Below are 8,633 nucleotides of genomic sequence, written 5' to 3' on the forward strand. Positions count from 1 at the left end.
TTGTAAATAAAACGCCTTTAGAAAGCACTATCTTCCAGCTCTCCTAAATATAGTAAACCCCTTTGTTTTTGATCATTAACATTTTCCCAACAATACAAGGTAAATGAGCCATGAATAACAATCATGTTCTACTACAGAATGCATTCTTCTTCTGGCTGACACCCTTTTTCTCGCGTTAAAGAAACCGCCCTCCCCTTATGCCTTTTGCCCGCCTCCGTGTGCACAAGTCGGCATGCAATTGGTGAGTTTATATGTGACCATGATGGGCTGTTCTGACATCCAATCAGGAGTTGTGGCTGCGACATATGCCTATAGACCGACTTGAGCAGAGACGAGGAAAACGAATCAACTCCCTGGAAAGCGCAGGCCAAAGCAAACTGCGAGTTGGAAGTTGATGTAAAATAGTTGAAAGCGACCATGCGCATTCAAATACAGCCAGATTTATATAATGATTCTCCTGAGAACATAAAAATAGTAAAGATATATTTAATAGACATAGAAATAATCAACAGACTCGGCTAAAGCTGACTTTTCAAAAGATACTGACCAATATGACAGAGCGAACAGCAAAAATTAAGATGCAGCACCATGGACAGCGACGGATTCTCTTCGTTCACAATGATGAGAAATCGACTTCGCAACTCTTGAAAACCCATTTCACAAGGAGCGAATTAAATTTCTTTACGTGGTTCACAAGCCTGTAATTACAATATGTTAGTCAAACTGATTTTGAATCCTGGATCTCTTTTAATAAATGTGTATGTCTTTCTATTGATATATAACAGCGAATGACGCTATTCCACAGAAATGTCTGCAGGATCTAGGGTACGGTGTTCCTGAGACTCGCAAAGGCAGACATTACTTCTCAGCGCTAGGCAGAACCCCCCCCCCCCCCCCCCCCCCCCCCCCCATGCTGCACAGGTCGGAGGCTCTGTTGCTGCTTCGGTGCTACATCAGCTGCTACTTTTCATTTCACGGCTCAGCAGTGAAACTCTTGAACTCCTCTCTGCAAACGACCAGAAGTCGCTTTCGATTGGAGGACTGCTTAAAGGAAGCATCTTTACGGCGTCTCGAGAGGATTACGGCATCGTCTCAGGAGAACCACGGCAAAATAGTTACCGCTGTGTTTCCTTCCTAGTGCTATATAACTCCCCCTTTAGTAAAGAAAAGGGAAATCGATCCATTTTTATTTCCGTTTTCATCTAGGCATTTTGTGTCTAAAGACATAAAACCCGATTACGTTAATACAGACTACGTTGTCGTGGCCCATCGTATAAAGCCTGAATGATTAATTAACCCGTAATAACTCAAGAATTTAATTAGGCTTCGTATGTGGGGTGAGTCCTGATATTCCCATAAATCAAATAAATTTGTCCCTTCGCCTCCCCAGCCAAGACAAGACAAAAGTTAAAACACTTTGTACATCAGCAACTTATCCCACAACGATATTAGTTAGAAGATTTAAATTCTTTCTTTTCTATTTTTTAAGACATTCATGGATAATCCATGAATGTATATTTCTGCAATATTTCTCATAAATGTAAACACAGTCAGACACATGTATACACATAACTCTTGTGAGAATTGGTTGATCTTGTCTGTTAATGTCAGAAAATGTCAGTTGCTAAATGATTGTATTGTAGAAGTTTGTGATTCATCAAATGTCAGCATGTTCTGTGAACCATGTCTGCTGAAGAACAAGACTTCTATTCTCATTGTATCCAAAAAATAGATGTATTGTATTTTAATTATCAGTCTGGAACATGATTTATTTTAAATTTGCTTTATGGCTAGAATGTTTGCCTGGTGTGTCTGGTATTTTGTGGAACAATTTATATTTTAATCTACATCAGTGGCTATGTAAGTATTTAGCCTCTGACACATAATAATCATTACGTTTCTCCCAGGAAGAGTTCAACTCAGTTTCCTATCAATTTTAAACAGGAATATTGCATGAAGACTGTCACAGGTCCATCCAAAGCAGGATGTCATCTCCACCTCTCCTGATTAGCGACAGCTGTCAATCATCATTAACCTGCTACCTGGACCTGTAAATGTGCTGGTTCACTTGTATTATAAAGCCTTGGATTGTGAAATTGTGTATTGTGTTTCTCCCTATAGGCTTCTTGCTGTGTTTACGCTTTCGTTTTGTGCGCATCATATTTAATGTACATTTCATTCAAGTGTCCATACTGTGTCTAAGGGTGGTTATTGTATACCTTTCTTTTAGATATGTTGTTTTACTCAACCCCCCACTCCTCACTGCCTATTCACATGAATGATGTTCCCAGTGCTAGAATAATCATATGTATTACCCATGGGATACAGTGACCTTTTTTATTTGAATGACCTTGGAAATGGACAGACCCAGTGGTTGACAAATACATGAGCAAGTCAAAAACAAATAAACAAATGTTATATATATATATATATATATATATATATATATATATATATATATATATATATATATATATATATATATATATATATATATATATATATATATATATATATATATATATACACATACATACACACACACACACACACTATATATATATATATATATATATATATATAGACACACACACACTATATATATATAGATATATATAGATATATATATATAGACACACACACACACACACACACACACACACACACACACACACACACACACACACACACACACACACACATAAACATAAACTACCTATGAACACACCTAATTGTTGTGTGGTACTGCTAAGATGGATCTGTTGTACATTGTAAAGTAGTTTATGAGCTTCTATGAAGTAGACATGGACTCTTAAGTGTTCAGGTATAGATGGAGAGTGCTGCAGGCATGACTTGCTGAGATTCAAGCTTCGGCCTCTGTGGGCTGATTAAGGGAAGAACATTCTTTCCTGGAATAGAGCAGTCTCTGTCACTTGCATTCTGCTGTTACTGTAAGCACCATCCATGGAGAGCTTGGCAGAGGCGCCCTGGGCTGTGCTTAGCGTACATCATAATCCGCCAAGCATTCTGCCTCCCCCTAGGCCACTGTGTGAGTAAGCATGCCAACCAGCCAAGTGGAAAACAGGAGAGAGAGAGAGAGAGAGAGAGAGAGAGAGAGAGAGAGAGAGAGATGTATGGTCCCATTAAAATCTTGCACTTGTGAACATGCACTCTTGTGAATGCTCCATTCTCACAACTTACATGTGACTAGATCTATTATTACATCTCCACACCACAATCACAATGTAGCAAAGATATTGTGGTTGCTTGTGTGGGCAAAACACAAAACATACACTTTTTCTTTTTACATAATTCTTTAATGTTGCGGGATCTGTATCCAGCACTAACAATTCTGTTTGAAGTCTCTATAAAAACAATGGTTATCTAGACAAATTCTTCACTTAACATGAGTGATTGAGGATTATCACAGTCGTGCAATACTTTATTCAGATACAAATAACAGGGTTTCCACAGTATGCAAACTCTGCATCAGTGGGTGTGGAGCTTCATGCTATCACGATATTTGTCTAAGCATGTTTATGGTCATGGACAATGTGTAATAAATGGAGGTATGTGGGGTGTCTAGCTTGAGAGCCACATGATTATGAGTAGTAATCTCAACCCAAGCAAAAAATAGTGGCTATAATTTGCAACAGGAATCCATTTCACTTCGGTGGCCATTTGTTAAATGTAGGCATTAAAACAATACAACCTTCTTCTTTTGTGCATATGGACAATGTAGGATGTAGTAAACACGTGCTTTGGATTAACTCTGCATGCAGCTCCAATATAAGATTGCTTCAGGTAGTCATGTAATGTCTTTTATCCTTTAACTAGAGATCCTCAATCACTAAAGTGGTGGTCTGACATTTTTAGTTGCCCCAATGAATAAATGCTTTGGCATGGAATATTGCACAAAGCCTGAGGTACATGAGCCAAACAAGGGCCACTCTATGTTAATGAAAATAAATTATGGAGCTTCCATTATCAATAGGCAGTCAGAGTCAGCATTGACTGTAAATGTTAGTCAGATGAATATGTAAGCCCAGTATCATCTTTTTTAACAAAAAAACTGCTTGATTTTATTAAATGTCATTTGCTTTGTGGTTTTAAGCATGCAGCATTTTTGTGCAAACTGCTATGATATTTTACTTTAATTATGAAAGCACTCAGGGTCGTGTTCTATTGTTGCTGTTCTCATAAATCAGCAATCATTACCTGCCTTTTAATCTCCAGATAAGACAGAAGGGTTTTCTTTTGGTGGTCTCTTTCAAGATTTTGTTGTTTTTGTCTTGCTATTGAGATAAGACTGCAACATTTCACTTCATCTTGGAACACCAATGTAGGTAGCTATTTTATACTGAGATAATTCTAAGAAACTGAAAATAGATAAGGAAATGCCATATGGATACTTCTGTCTTTACATATTTTATGATCAAACAAATCAATAGAACCAATCAGTAGGTTATCCCTCAGTCAAAGTAGACTTGGGTTTTGCATGCAAATGTAACTCACACTCTTGTTCATGTTGTTTTCTGTTTAGTTAGAAGTGATACCACCACTTTATCGCACACACCAAAGAGGTGAATTAAATCCTTATCATAGGGACAAACTCCCTGCTCTGCACAGTTGCAAGATTACCATTTTGCCTACTCAAGTGGAAAAAACAAACAAACAGTCATTTATGGGCTATCGGGCATTAGTCATCAGTAGACAGGGAGGGTGTTTGAGATTCAGGCGATGCTCCAGGGAATGCTGTCAAATGATGATCTACAGTCAGGTTTAGTTGATTCCAGAAGGTAAAACAGTTATAGGGGGAAAATGCCCAAACTGATCTGGGCCTTCACATTGAGGAGACACGCTTTAGGAACATACAGTAATACCCCAGAGTAATAACTAGAGTGGTTATTTTTGGAATAGAAGCCCAGTTCTAACTGTGGTCTACTCAGCTGTAGTTGTAAAGGCAGAACTATTGTCACAGGCCTAGAAGTACATGTTGCGATGTTGATGTAGTCAATTGTATTTGTAGAAACAGTATGCTACATGTGAGAGCTGATGTTCTAAATATGAATCCTGATGCCAATGTGCCAATATGGTGTTCATTTTCATATGAACTATTTAAAGACTTTATACCAGTACCATGTGACATAGCAGAGGTATTAAAATCCTACTTTTAAATGTGTGGTCGGGAAGGTGCCATTAGGTGCAAGAATCAAGTTGCCATTTGAATATTAATTCTGTTGAAGATGCTTTTGCTGCACACCACTCTGTTTTAAAGAGACAGTCTTACACCATTCCTTCAGTTACTGCAACAGATCAGACATAGCAGTCTTAGTAATAGCCTTGACACAGCATTTTGGCACCAGATCTTAAATATTAATGAATTATTAATTGCCATAAGTCATATCAATCATATAAATCTGGAGCACTGTGTGTTGCCAAAACAGTCCATACTGAATCTTCTATATTAGATTTAATGAACTTCATCTAACTTAATGAATGGCAGGAGGATACAATTACAGGTAGATGAACATCCCAGGTTGGGCATTTCCCTTCACTTTTGGTGGTGTAGTAATTGCACCCTTGGGGAATAAATAATTACTGTATTAAATACTGGGATATTTGAAAATACAAAGGACATAATTTCATGCAGATTCATATAATTAATCTTTCACTCCTTTTATTATAATCATTTATGTACTTGTAAAACTTAGAGTTAAAGCAGTAATGAGTTAAATGAGATAAAGGCAATATTTTCAAAGTAATCACTGATGTGTTAAGCGATGATTTTTTACATACTGCTGTACAAATATTTATGCATATATCCAATAATGGTGTTATTTTGTTTCTGTATACAAAATAGCCTGGCAGAATAGGCTGTTTCATGCTCTCTTATACTTAGTACCAGCAACAGCCACTAGAAGGCATTAGACTGATTACTTCGATTTACAAATGTCTTATCATTTAAATATAATACTCTTTGGTGAAGTTCTTATTTAAAAGTTTGGAAAATGACCATACAGGCCATTTTAGTCTAAGATATCATTTTACATTCATTAAATATTGACAGACTGTAAAGCCAATATGTAAGTAATCTAAGTTTTAAAAAAATCTGTAATTTGTTTTTAACATCGAGTCTTCTTGTAAATAACAAACTGAAACAATTTCATTGGAGTGCCAAAGGGCATTCAGAGAGATAGAGTACATTTTGCTCCATTAAGAGCAACCAATTAAATTTCATCTTAATTTGTCCATTCGCTCCAGTAATTACTGCATATGACAGTTAACTAATTGTGCATAATTAGGCTTTCACTGATCTGTGGTGTCTGATTGACATTTAAATATGTCTTGTGAACACATCTGCAATTAAAAATGCATGCAAAAAATTATAATCAGTGATCCCTGTTTTAATTATGAAAGTAACAAGGATGAAGACATTGCCCCAATTTCAAAGAGCAGCAAGGGGTGATGAAAAGACCCCTGAAGCCAGAAATTCAAAGGGATTTTATTTTCTGTCTAAAGAGAAACTGGTAAAGTTGTCTGATCTGAAATTTTAATCTCCCAATAAAATTGAGCTATGTTGAAATAGCTACATTCTTATTTACAATAATCTGATGTGAATGTATCATCTCCTTATAAATAGTGGTAAGATAACACCACAAGGCCCTTGGGACAAAGTGACTTTGAAAGCTCTGATGCCTGCTTGTAATCTGGTTTTGTCAAAACTCTGAAATCACCCCATCTCTCCTGCCCTGTGCAGAATATTATGTCTGTGCCACTGTTCCATATGATTAGTTGTGGATGCAGCATCAGAACTGGGGCCTGAAGGCTTAAAGTGGCCCCTTAACTTTATCAGCCTTACAATATTCATAACTATTAGAGGGCCCAGTTCTTAACTTCCCCCTTTGTGAGGCAGAGGACACTACCCCTCCCTTCACTGAAACAGCCTCCATTTTGTTACTTTGCTTTTCTGATATGCCTCATGGAAATATTGGAGCAAATCAATTGCAATTTGCAGAATGGGGAAAAGCTTAGGCTGTATTTATCCCCTACTGAAGTAGGAAAAAGGGGAAAAAAAAGTATCATGGCAACTTAAAAAAAAAATTATAAGATGAAAGTGCTTTTCACATCTTATGTGTGGGGCTGCACACAATATTAAAAAGGTTTTTTTTATCATGTGTAAAAACATGTGTAAGAAGCAGACATAACACACATAGACACACTTGCTTTCTCTTTTGTCCCACACACAGAGCTTGATCCCCCTTCTTCCAGTACTGCCTGCACTTTCCCGGCCAGCTGGTCAGGACTCTCCTGTGATTGTTCAAGGCCCCAAGCTCTCTTCCTACTTTCTCCAGCACCTGTTCCTGAGTTGGCACAGCAATGTGGGATCCTGAGCGTTTGGAGCGCTGCCATCTGCTCCTCGACGGTGCGGCATTTTCCATGAGATCCCCAAGTCTTTTTGAATCAGCCCAGCCCAGCAATGAAGTGAAGCCCCATGAACAGCTTGGCAGTAATAGATTGCAGCTACCTTCAGCTACCATCTTGCACATTTGTCATTCCATGAGGGTTTTCTTTTTTCTTTTTTGGCCACAGTATCGCTTAAGTTATGTTTGGTTCTCTTTATATATGTTCAGAACAGATGTTCAAAACCTGGTATAGAATATTTAAAACATTTTCTACTCTTAACATATTAATGCTTGTTCGACTTCATGTGAATGAGTAAAATCATCTGGTTCAAATGAACACAGCCAGACAATGGATGTTTTCTGAAATATTAAAGGGTTGGTTTTAAAGCAATATATTATATTTATTTTCAAATATTCTATCATTTTTAATTACTCCACCCTTTTATTTGGAAGACATTTTTTACATGGCAAAGTGTATGGGCGCGGGGGGGGGTCTGCTAGCTCAGTATGTCCCAAGTTCAGTAGCTAGCTATAGCTTCATTCACTTAGTATGATTAGGCTAACAGCAATCGTGTATCACTGCTAGCTATACACAGCATTAAAATATGTGAATACATTTAGTCAGCTATCTAGCCATATAGCTAAATCTGTTGGGAACTCGCAAATTCACTTCTTATAGGGGGTATTTTAGTTGGCTAGCTGACTATTATCGTAGCTATCATAACGCTAGATAACAACTATTTCAGAACGGACTTGACTTACGTACAGTAAACGTTTTCCACGTGTATTGTGGAGTGAGTGGTCTGGCCTGATAAGAGCTTAGAACTAGCTAGCTAATTTACTTTGACAAGAAGAAACGCAAAAATTATTTAATTTGACATGTGCCTCAAAATGGCATTGTCCGGTTACGTTATTTAGACATTAAGTATTTTAAACTTCATCCTAGCGGTATTAGTTATGTACCTAGATACAGCAGATCAGAAACAAAAAGGTGGCGGTGATATGGGGTGTTAATTTGGGTTATACTATAATAGCCAAGACAACGGGCCCCATTCACTACCAATGCCTCGTGCTCCTATATTGATGTGTAAAATATGCCCTTGCACAAAATGTAGGCATATGTGTACCGTGTAAAGTGGCAGAAACTACATTTCCCACAAAGAAAGTTAAGTCGGGGTGTGCCCTGAATATGCGTAGATTTGCAGTACGACGCGCGAATATCCCGTT

The sequence above is a fragment of the Electrophorus electricus genome, chromosome 7, assembly GCF_013358815.1.
Source record: "Electrophorus electricus isolate fEleEle1 chromosome 7, fEleEle1.pri, whole genome shotgun sequence".
NCBI classification, from domain to species: Eukaryota; Metazoa; Chordata; class Actinopteri; order Gymnotiformes; family Gymnotidae; genus Electrophorus; species Electrophorus electricus.